Source organism: Schistocerca gregaria, chromosome 7 (assembly GCF_023897955.1).
Source record: "Schistocerca gregaria isolate iqSchGreg1 chromosome 7, iqSchGreg1.2, whole genome shotgun sequence".
NCBI classification, from domain to species: domain Eukaryota; kingdom Metazoa; phylum Arthropoda; class Insecta; order Orthoptera; family Acrididae; genus Schistocerca; species Schistocerca gregaria.
In genome coordinates this window covers 296470005-296480015 of record NC_064926.1, presented here as the reverse complement: position 1 = coordinate 296480015, position 10011 = coordinate 296470005, and positions in this window count along the sequence as shown.

The window sequence follows — 10011 nt, the reverse complement described above, 5'->3', positions numbered from 1 at the left end:
ATAATTTCTCCCCCAGCTACTCGAACGGACGTTATGCCAGCCGACGAACTATCGTGGTTGACTCAGCTACAGGTTATAGGCAACGCAGACAAATTCTAAATGAAGAGGGAATAAGAGTCTGTGCGCCTGGTCCTGGCAGAGGTTCGAGTCCTCCCTCGGGTATAGGTGTGTGTGTTTGTCCTTAGGATAATTTTGGTTATGTAGTGTGTAAGCTTAGGGACTGATGACCTCGCAGGTTCGAATCCTGCCTCGGCCATGGATGTGTGTGATGTCCTTAGGTTAGGTTTATGTAGGTATAAGTCTAGAGGACTGATGACCTCAGACGTTAATTCCCATAGTGCATAGAATCATTTGAACCAAGAGGAGCTACTTGATTGAGAAGTAGCGGCTCCGGTCTCAGAAATTGACATCCGGCCGGAGAGCGGTGTGCTGACCAGATGCCCCTCCGTATCCGCATCCAGTGACGCGTATGGGCTTAGGATGACAAGGCTGCCGGTCGGTACCGTTGGGCCTTCATGGCCTGCTCGGTAGGAGAAGAATAATAATAAGAAGAAGAAGAAAATGACGCGTCAAATGATTGAAAATGAAAAAAAATTAAACAAAATAATTAAATAAATAATCAGCAATGTATTGAAAAAGATTTCAAAATTTTTAAAAAAATTATCTAGACTTTGAGACCCACAATCTTCTACAGGTCGGGACCGTATCTTACCCACTGCACTACGCCACCATTTGTCGTAACGGTAATTTATTTATTCCTCTACAGAACCATTCACAACGATGATATGCTGTCTTCAAAGACTTCGGTCTCGTGGAATGTCGTATGTAGCTTAGCGACTGTAGACAATAATGGCTCAAATGACTCTGAGCACTATGGGACTCAACATCTGTGGTCATCAGTCCCCTAGAACTTAGAACTACTTAAACCTAACTAACCTAAGGATATCACACACATCCAGGCCCGAGGCAGGATTCGAACCTGCGACCGTAGCAGTCCCGCTGTTCCGGACTGAGCGCCTGAACCGCTAGACCACTGCGGCCGGCAGCGACTGTAGACCAGCCTCTACGATGATAACAATTGAATGCATGACGCCAAGTTGTTTGTTGGAATGTAGCCGGTACTGTTAAGGAAGTGTTGTGTACGGAACGTGCCAATTTCGTTATTATAGTTTGTATGTGTGTGTATGTGTATGTGTTTGTGTGTATGTGTGTGTGTGTGTGTGTGTGTGTGTGTGTGTGTTTGAATTTTTGTATATGTGGCTTGGTTGTCAAGACTGATCAAATGTGAAATAAACAGAGCAGACCGAGGACGTGGGTTTCAAACAATGTTCGAAAAAAAACTTTAATTTCTTAGACCACCTTGCAACCAACAGATCGCTACTTATCCAATCAGTTAACGTAGAGGAAGGTATCAATTGTGATGGCAAACTATAGTAAGGGATTTTCCAAGGAACGTTAGGAAAGATAGGAAGACAATGAAATGAATACTCTTGGCTGCACACAGGTGTTGATAGAAATCAACAGGGGCAGTTGAAAATGTATGCCCCGATGCCCCGATTGGGGCTCGAACTCGGGATCTCCTGTTTACGTGACAGACGCTCTCTCTCTCTCTCTCTCTCTCTCTATATATATATATATATATATATATATATATATATATATATATATATATGGGTGTGTGTGTGTGTGTGTGTTCTTTCGAAACGGATACCATCTTCGTATATACATAGGAAGACATTTTCGCTTAACACTAGTTACAGGACACAAACTGCAGATGTGTTATCAGCATCAAACATTCAGATATGAGGTCGAAGGTGTGGAGCACAAGTGTAAAAAATTCAAAATCGAAGTTCAATATGTTCTACACAAGTTCAGACAAAGGACTTAAGGGATTAGAAGGACCCACGGAGGTTTAATAACTGAGTTATAAAACTGCTGCGTAAAGAGAGAGAGAGCTTCATTTCAGATGCAAGAGAGGCGAAAACTTAGCTGCCAAACAAAAGCCGGGAGAACCGGGAGAAGTGAAAACGTGCGTAAAAAGAGAATGAGATAAGCGTTAAATGCCTTTGGAAGTAAAATGTTCTCAATCGATCTGTGTAAGAGCCCTAAGAGATTTTGGTCTTACGTGAAGACAGTAAGCAGTTATAAATCATATAGTCATGCGCTTAGAGACGTTACTGCAGCGAAACAGGTAACAGGGAATAAGAAGGAGGCTAGAATGCTGAATTTGTGGTCTTCCGAAATAGTTTCGCCGAGGAATATCACAACACAGATACTCATTTTTATCAGTGTGCGAACCACGAACTGGAAGATATTGAGATAACCGATCGCGTATAAGAAAAACGAACAACAATGAAGTGCCTGGGATAGCACGGCAGAACGGATTAGGTTGTGGAAACGGGCTAAAATGAGTTCCTGTAAGTTGCACTCAACATAAAAACTTTATTTATCAACATACAATATTACAAGAAGGATGCAAAACACTTAAAACTTTAATCGACCTCCGTTGATTAACTTTGGATCGGCTGAAAGCCACATTCAAAATCCAAGTTAAAGGCTTAAGCAGAATTGAAATAGAAGGTTCTTCTCTAGCTTTTACCCAAGAATATTTTCTAAGCCGGCATCGGTGGTCTCGCGGTTCTAGGCGCTCAGTCCCGAACCGCGCGACTGCTACGGTCGCCGGTTCGAATCCTGCCTCGGGCATGGATGTGTGTGATGTCCACAGTCCCATAGTGCTCAGAGCCAATTTTCTTCTAAATCTTCAATCTAATTTGCTGAAGACCTTAGCAATTTAATTTTATTGGTACTAGGCCGGAGGTAGCACATTAAGCAATAAGAGGAGTTTCGATCAAAAGGCAGAAGGCCTTATCTTTAAAACATTTCATGCAAATTGGGCTAAAGGCCCCATTCATAAGCATAACGATCCCATGCCTTAGGGACAAGAGAAGAAGATTAATTTAAGAGATATTGAAACTCGGCTGAAGGCCGCTCACCAACAAAGAATTTCCGACCGACTGGACTGCTTGTCCGTCCCTGACTGCAGCTCCGTCGCGACTACACTGCTTGTGCATCTCCCACTCAATGACTGCCCAAAAATACTATCGGTTGCTCCAGAGATGGTACGACAGTGCGCTTATCGATACGCGCTGCTGCTGCCACTCATGGCAAGTAAGGAAGGAAGTTAGTGACGCTAGTAAATGGAATAAGAAAACGAGGCGGTAACACAAAAATAGAAGAAGACAAACAATTAATGGGATTAACAGGGCCGTGCACGGCTCAAACAGTAGCGTAGTAGTGGATAGGCAGCAGGACCAGATGATATACCTATTGTTGTTGTTGTTGTTGTCTTCAGTCCTGAGACTGATTTGATGCAGCTCTCCATGCTACTCTATCCTGTGCAAGCTGCTTCATCTCTCAGTACCTACTACAACATACATCCTTCTGAATATGCTTAGTGTACTCATCTCTCGGTCTCCCTCTACGATTTTTACCCTCCACACTGCCCTCCAATGCTACATTTGTGATCCCTTGATGCCTCAAAACATGTCCTACCAACCGATCCCTTCTTCTAGTCAAGTTGTGCTACAAACTTCTCTTCTCCCCAATCCTATTCAATACCTCCTCATTAGTTACGTGATCTATCCACCTTATCTTCAGTATTCTTCTGTAGCACCACATTTCGAAAGCTTCTATTCTCTTCTTGTCCAAACTAGTTATCGTCCATGTTTCACTTCCATACATGGCTACACTCCAAACAAATATTTTCAGAAATGATTTCCTGACACTTAAATCTATATTCGATGTTAACAAATTTCTCTTCTTCAGAAACGCTTTCCTTGCCATTGCCAGTGTACATTTTATATCCTCTCTACTTCGACCATCATCAGTTATTTTACTTCCTAAATAGCAAAACTCCTTTACTACTTTAAGTGTCTCATTTCCTAATCTAATTCCCTCAGCATCACACGACTTAATTTGACTACATTCCATTATCCTCGTTTTGCTTTTGTTGATGTCCATCTTATATCCTCCTTTCAAGACACTGTCCATTCCGTTAAACTGCTCTTCCAAGTCCTTTGCCGTCTCTGACAGAATTACAATGTCATCGGCGAACCTCAAAGTTTTTACTTCGTCTCCATGAATTTTAATACCTACTCCAAATTTTTTTTTGTTTCCTTTACTGCTTGCTCAATATACAGATTGAATAACATCGGGGAGAGGCTACAAACCTGTCTCACTCCTTTCCCAACCACTGCTTCCCTTTCATGCCCCTCGACTCTTATGACTGCCATCTGGTTTCTGTACAAATTGTAAATAGCCTTTCGCTCCCTGTATTTTACCCCTGCCACCTTTAGAATTTGAAAAAGAGTATTCCAGTCAACATTGTCAAAAGCTTTCTCTCAGTTTACAAATGCTAGAAACGTAGGTTTGCCTTTTCTTAATCTTTCTTCTAAGATAAGTCGTAAGGTCAGTATTGCCTCACGTGTTCCAACATTTCGACGGAATCCAAACTGATCCTCCACGAGGTCCGCATCTACCAGTTTTTCCATTCGTCTGTAAAGAATTCGCGTTAGTATTTTGCAGTTGTGACTTATTAAACTGATAGTTCGGTAATTTTCACATCTGTCAGCACCTGCTTTCTTTGGGATTGGAATTATTATATTCTTCTTGAAGTCTGATGGTATTTCGCCTGTCTCATACATCTTGCTCACCAGCTGGTAGAGTTTTGTCATGACTAGCTCTCCCAAGGCCGTCAGTAGTTCTAATGGAATGTTGTCTACTCCGGGGGCCTTGTTTCGACTCAGGTCTTTCAGTGCTCTGTCAAATTCTTTACGCAGTATCGTATCTCCCATTTCGTCTTCATCTACATCCTCTTCCATTTCCATAATATTGTCCTCAAGTACATCACCCTTGTATAAACCTGCTATATACTCCTTCCACCTTTCTGCTCTACCTTCTTTGCTTAGAACTGGGTTGCCATCTGAGCTCTTGATATTCATACACGTGGTTCTCTTCTCTCCAAAGGTCTCTTAAATTTTCCTGTAGGCAGTATCTATCTTACCCCTAGTGAGATAAGCTTCTACATACTTACATTCGTCCTCTAGCCATCCCTGTTTAGCCATTTTGCACTTCCTGTCGATCTCATTTTTGAGACGTTTGTATTCCTTTTTGCCTGCTTCATTTACTGCATTTTTATATTTTCTCCTTTCATCAATTAAATTCAATATTTCTTCTGTTACCCAAGGATTCCTAGCAGCCCTTGTCTTTTTACCTACTTTATCCTCTGCTGCCTTCACCACTTCATCCCTCAGAGCTACCCATTCTTCTTCTACTGTATTTCTTTCCCCTATTCCCGTCAATTACCTATAAGATTCCAAAAACATTGTGCGAGAGATCTTGCTCGCTTTTTGCAGCAATTTATCGTATATCGCTCTAGCAACGAAGGGTACCTTGCGACTGGAGATAACGCAGGTAATTCCCGTTTTGCAAGAAGGGCCATGGGACAGGTTCACACAATCATAGACCTATATAGTTGAAGTAAATCATTAGATTTATGGAACGAGTTTTACACTCAAGTCCTTTGACGTTTTTGGACAACGCTAATCTCCTCAATCAAAATCAACATGAAATCCACAAACAGTGAAAATGCGAAGCTCAGTTCGCTTTCAACGTCAGTGAAATCCATATATAGACAACGGCGCTCAGGTTGATGCGGTGTTCCATGACTTTAGTAAGGCATCTGACACCGTCCCGCACGGCTGCCTAGTGAAACAAGTAAGTGCTTACCGAGTATAGCACCAGGTTTCTGACTGGATGCAGGACTTCCTAGCAGATGAAACTAAACACGTCGTTCCTAACAGAACAAATAAGACAAATATAATATCGTGGCTTCCCCAAGGGAGTGTTAGTGTGCACTCCTGTTTTCAATTTATTGTAGTGCTGAAGGAAATGCAGTGTGGCTAGGCCTCACGTCGGGTAGACTGCTCGGCTGGTGCAAGTCTTTTGAGTTAACGCCACTTCGGCGACTTGCGTGTCAATGAGAATGAAATGATGATGATAAGGACAACACAACACACAGTTTCTGAGCGGTGAAAATCTCCGACTCAGCGGAGTATCGAACCCGAGCAATTCGGTATGACATTCCTTCACGCTGACCACTCAGCTACCAGGGCAGCTATGTACCGGATAGCGTTGGAGACTTCGTAATACTATTTAAGGACGATGCTGTCTGTAGGTAGGTTGAAACGCAAGAGAACTTCAGCGAAATGCACGAAGGCCTACATTGGGGCAATGAAACACTGGCAATTGACTCTGAAACAATGCATGGTGAACATTAATACGACCGACGAACTGCAGCGACGTATTCCTGAATGGAAACGAAGGAAAAAGGATTCTATGAACATGGACGGTGTACGTGCAGTGACAACAGATCGTCGCGGAAGACCGTACAGAAAAGCATCGTACCCACGTCACAACAGATGTTCAAACTGGCCGCAATGAGATTGCAGGTGATAGGGATAGTAGTCGTTGTCATGCAGCATACACATAATCGTAGTTTGCCTTACACCATGTTGGCGGGCTACTTGCCTCGAGCTTGTACTAGGTTCGCTTCAGTATCCTGCTGAACACTGTCCCACAAATCTGGTGTGCACGCCGTCAGCCACCTACCTGCACGCTCGTCTGTCTGAAAGAACCCGTGATCAGACAAACGCCCAAAAAGGGCTTGAAATATTGTGTGATGTGGATGGTGTCTGTGAGGGTACTTGTTAAGGTGTGGTCGTACTGCCTCTCGAGCGTTTCCATTTCGTTGCCTGTGCACAAACACCATCTCGGCTTTTCTATATCATCCGCAGCTACAGTACGCTGCGTCAATCACACGGCTCGCAACAGACAAGGAACGCACGGCACATAGTCAGAGGAACTGTCATTCGTAAGCGCAATCCGGACATGCGTTCATGGGACCCCTTTGCCTCCATTTCAAATCAGGACTCCGTCCCTGCAGTTTATAGGTTTTATTAGCGTTCATCCTGCATAAAAGTAACTCTGGTTGGATTATACCACTGGTGCAAATCACTAGAAACAGTAATCATCGTAAAATAACTAAGAATAAACATCCGTTGCGACCGAAAGTGGAATGGCTAAATGAAACAAGCAGCAGGAAAGGCAGGTGCCAGACTGAGATTCACTGGGAGAATCTTAAGGAAATATAAATCGCACACGGACGACATGGCTTATAGAACTTTCGTTGAGAAGATTCTTTAATATATTTTGTTTTCACTGTGGACAGTTACTAGGAAGGGTTAATAGAAGAGTAGGGGAAATCCAACGACGAGCGGCTTGTTTAGTAGCCAAGGCATCATTTACTCGATGGGAGATCGATAAGAACACGCCAAGCAAATTACAGTGGCAGCTGCGTTGGGCATCACGGAGAGGTTTCTGTTTAAATTTTGAGAGCTTCCGTGCCAAGACGAATCGGGCAATATGTTACAAGAGAATTGAAGAGGTTAGATGTAACGCAGAGTTTTATCGACAGTAAATTTACCCACTCGCCTTTCATGAATGAGCAAAAAGGAAGGAAGGAAGATTGGGTGTAACGTCCCGTGGACGCCGAGTTCATTATAGGCGAAGCACAGCCCCAGGGTGGGGAAGGAAATCGACCGTTCCCTTTCAAAGGAACCAGCCCGGCATTTGCCTGGAGAGATTGAGGAAAACCACGGGAAACCTAATTCTTGACGGCCCGACGCGCGTTTGGACCATCGTCCTCCCGAATGCGAATCAGTTGTGCTAACCATTGCGCCAACTCGCTAGTTGTGAACAAAACCGGAAAGGACGCGGTAGCATAGTAGTATCGGAAGCACCCTACGTCACACATCGTTATGTTGTTTGCGGAGTATAGATATGGTTGGCATGCAGACAAAATGTTTACGGCGCACTTGTACCAAATGTAATCTGGATAAAAATTTAAAATAACGTCTCTAAAAAAGACAGTGAACAGTTTTATACTCAAAATAGTAAATTCAGAAGTGACTCGATGAAGCTAGTGAGAGACTAGGAGGTTTAGGAGATATTAAACCTCACCGTAAGAAAAAAGACGTGTTGAGATTTGCCGATGATATAGCAATATTAACTGAAGATGCACAGAAATTAAGAGTGATCCTGGCCCAGATGGAAACCACCCTTAGCTTTTCCTATAATACTAAGATTGATAATGGTATAACGAAAGTCTCAGTGACAAGTAACCAACATATCGTGACCCAATGCTCATTTAACAATAAGAGACGAGTCCGTGGAATCCTGTACCCACTTTGGAACTAAATTTATATGCTACGTTAAGGTCAAGACATGATATTTCAAACAGAATCCAACAGGCTAAACCTTCTTTTAACAAAAAAAAAAAGAAACCTTTTCATATCAATCAGCATAAACAGACACCTCAGCAAGTCCTCATAAAGACCTTCTTTGGAGTGCGTTACTGTGCGGAAGTGAACCATGGACGCTCAAAGAAGAAGATGATGCGGTACCGGAGAATGCTGAAGATTTCCTGGGAAGACAACATATCTAACGAAGAGGTGCTCCACAGAGTGAAAGAAGGAAGCCTTGTCTCTTGAAGAAAAGCGAACTCAGAAGGGATACATGAGTCGCACATCTCCTGTGACACGATGGTATGACAAGGTATCATCCATGGGACAGGAGAAGGGAAGAATACAATAGGCTGAACGAGACTAGAATACATCAACTAGATCACGGATGATATGAGCTGCACCACCTATATCGCTCTCAATAAGAGGACCGAAGACAGAAATGCAAGCCGAGCTGCGCTAACCAATCATGGGTGAAGGCTTCGGGACCTATGGATTCCATGGCAACCGTACAGATTCTCCTTTATATTTTTCATAAAAACTACTACTTCGACAATATTTTTAATAATCTTTTTCGCTATATCCTGGTAGAGTGGGAAAGTATTTGTGGACTTATGTTTCTTTAGGGGAAGAATGTTAGGTGCCCCAACGTTCGCTGGCAAATGCCTGGCAAATAAAATGAATTCAAGAATTCAGTTGGATATATGGCGACTTTATCTTGATTCATTACAGTAACGACGTCTGGTGTAGCGTTTGACCGCTGAAATTGTTGGGACTGAGATGGTTGTTTTTGACCGCTAGTAATGCCAGTGCTTTGAGGCGATGAAGCTTTTTGTAATTCTGTGCGATATTTGGGAGGGTTTTGTGAATCAGTTCCACTGCAGTTGCTGTTATGTAACAAATGTTTCTTGGTAAAGCAGTGAGTAAATTCATCGGCTGCTTTCTTCAAATTCCCAGCATCCAAAAATTGACTTGAGAGGTAATCAGTGGATGCATCATGTTCTGCTCATAGAAAAAGAATAACAACAACCTTAATTCTTCCAAGAAATTTTGTTATTTAAGCGCAGAGTTTAACCGCTTCATTAGCGTCGTCTTCAGTCCTGTTCGTTCCTCCCCATTCTAATCTCGTATAGGGGACTGAAGATAAAATGTCGAAACTGGTTACTTAAATAATAAAATGTTATGAAGAATTACTGCTATTGCTATCCTTTTCCTAAAAATTATTGCTCAGTCTCAGTATCGCATCTACATCTATACGATGAATATACAAAATCATCATATTGTTGATGTAAACGGATACTTGTCTTCAAAGTCAATTTTCTGTTCGTATCGCCATTGAGACATGTATTAAGTTCATCAGAAGCAATCGAGTGAGGCATAGCTGGTAGAGTCTGACAAAAATCGCCGTTGCAAGTGATGAGTTAACCATAAAACAACTGTTCATTTCCTCTCAGTTCTTTTAATTATACGACGAAGCGCTTACAATACTTTCGAGTGCGCAGTAGCACACGCGTCCCATGCAAGGAGTTGACAATACGGAGGTACTTTACACATTCCAGAGTTTTTAGTATCTGACTCATTTGCGTACGGAATGGAAAATTCAGTGCTGAATCTTCTGTTAGGCCACCACCCGGAGGAGTTACCTTAATTT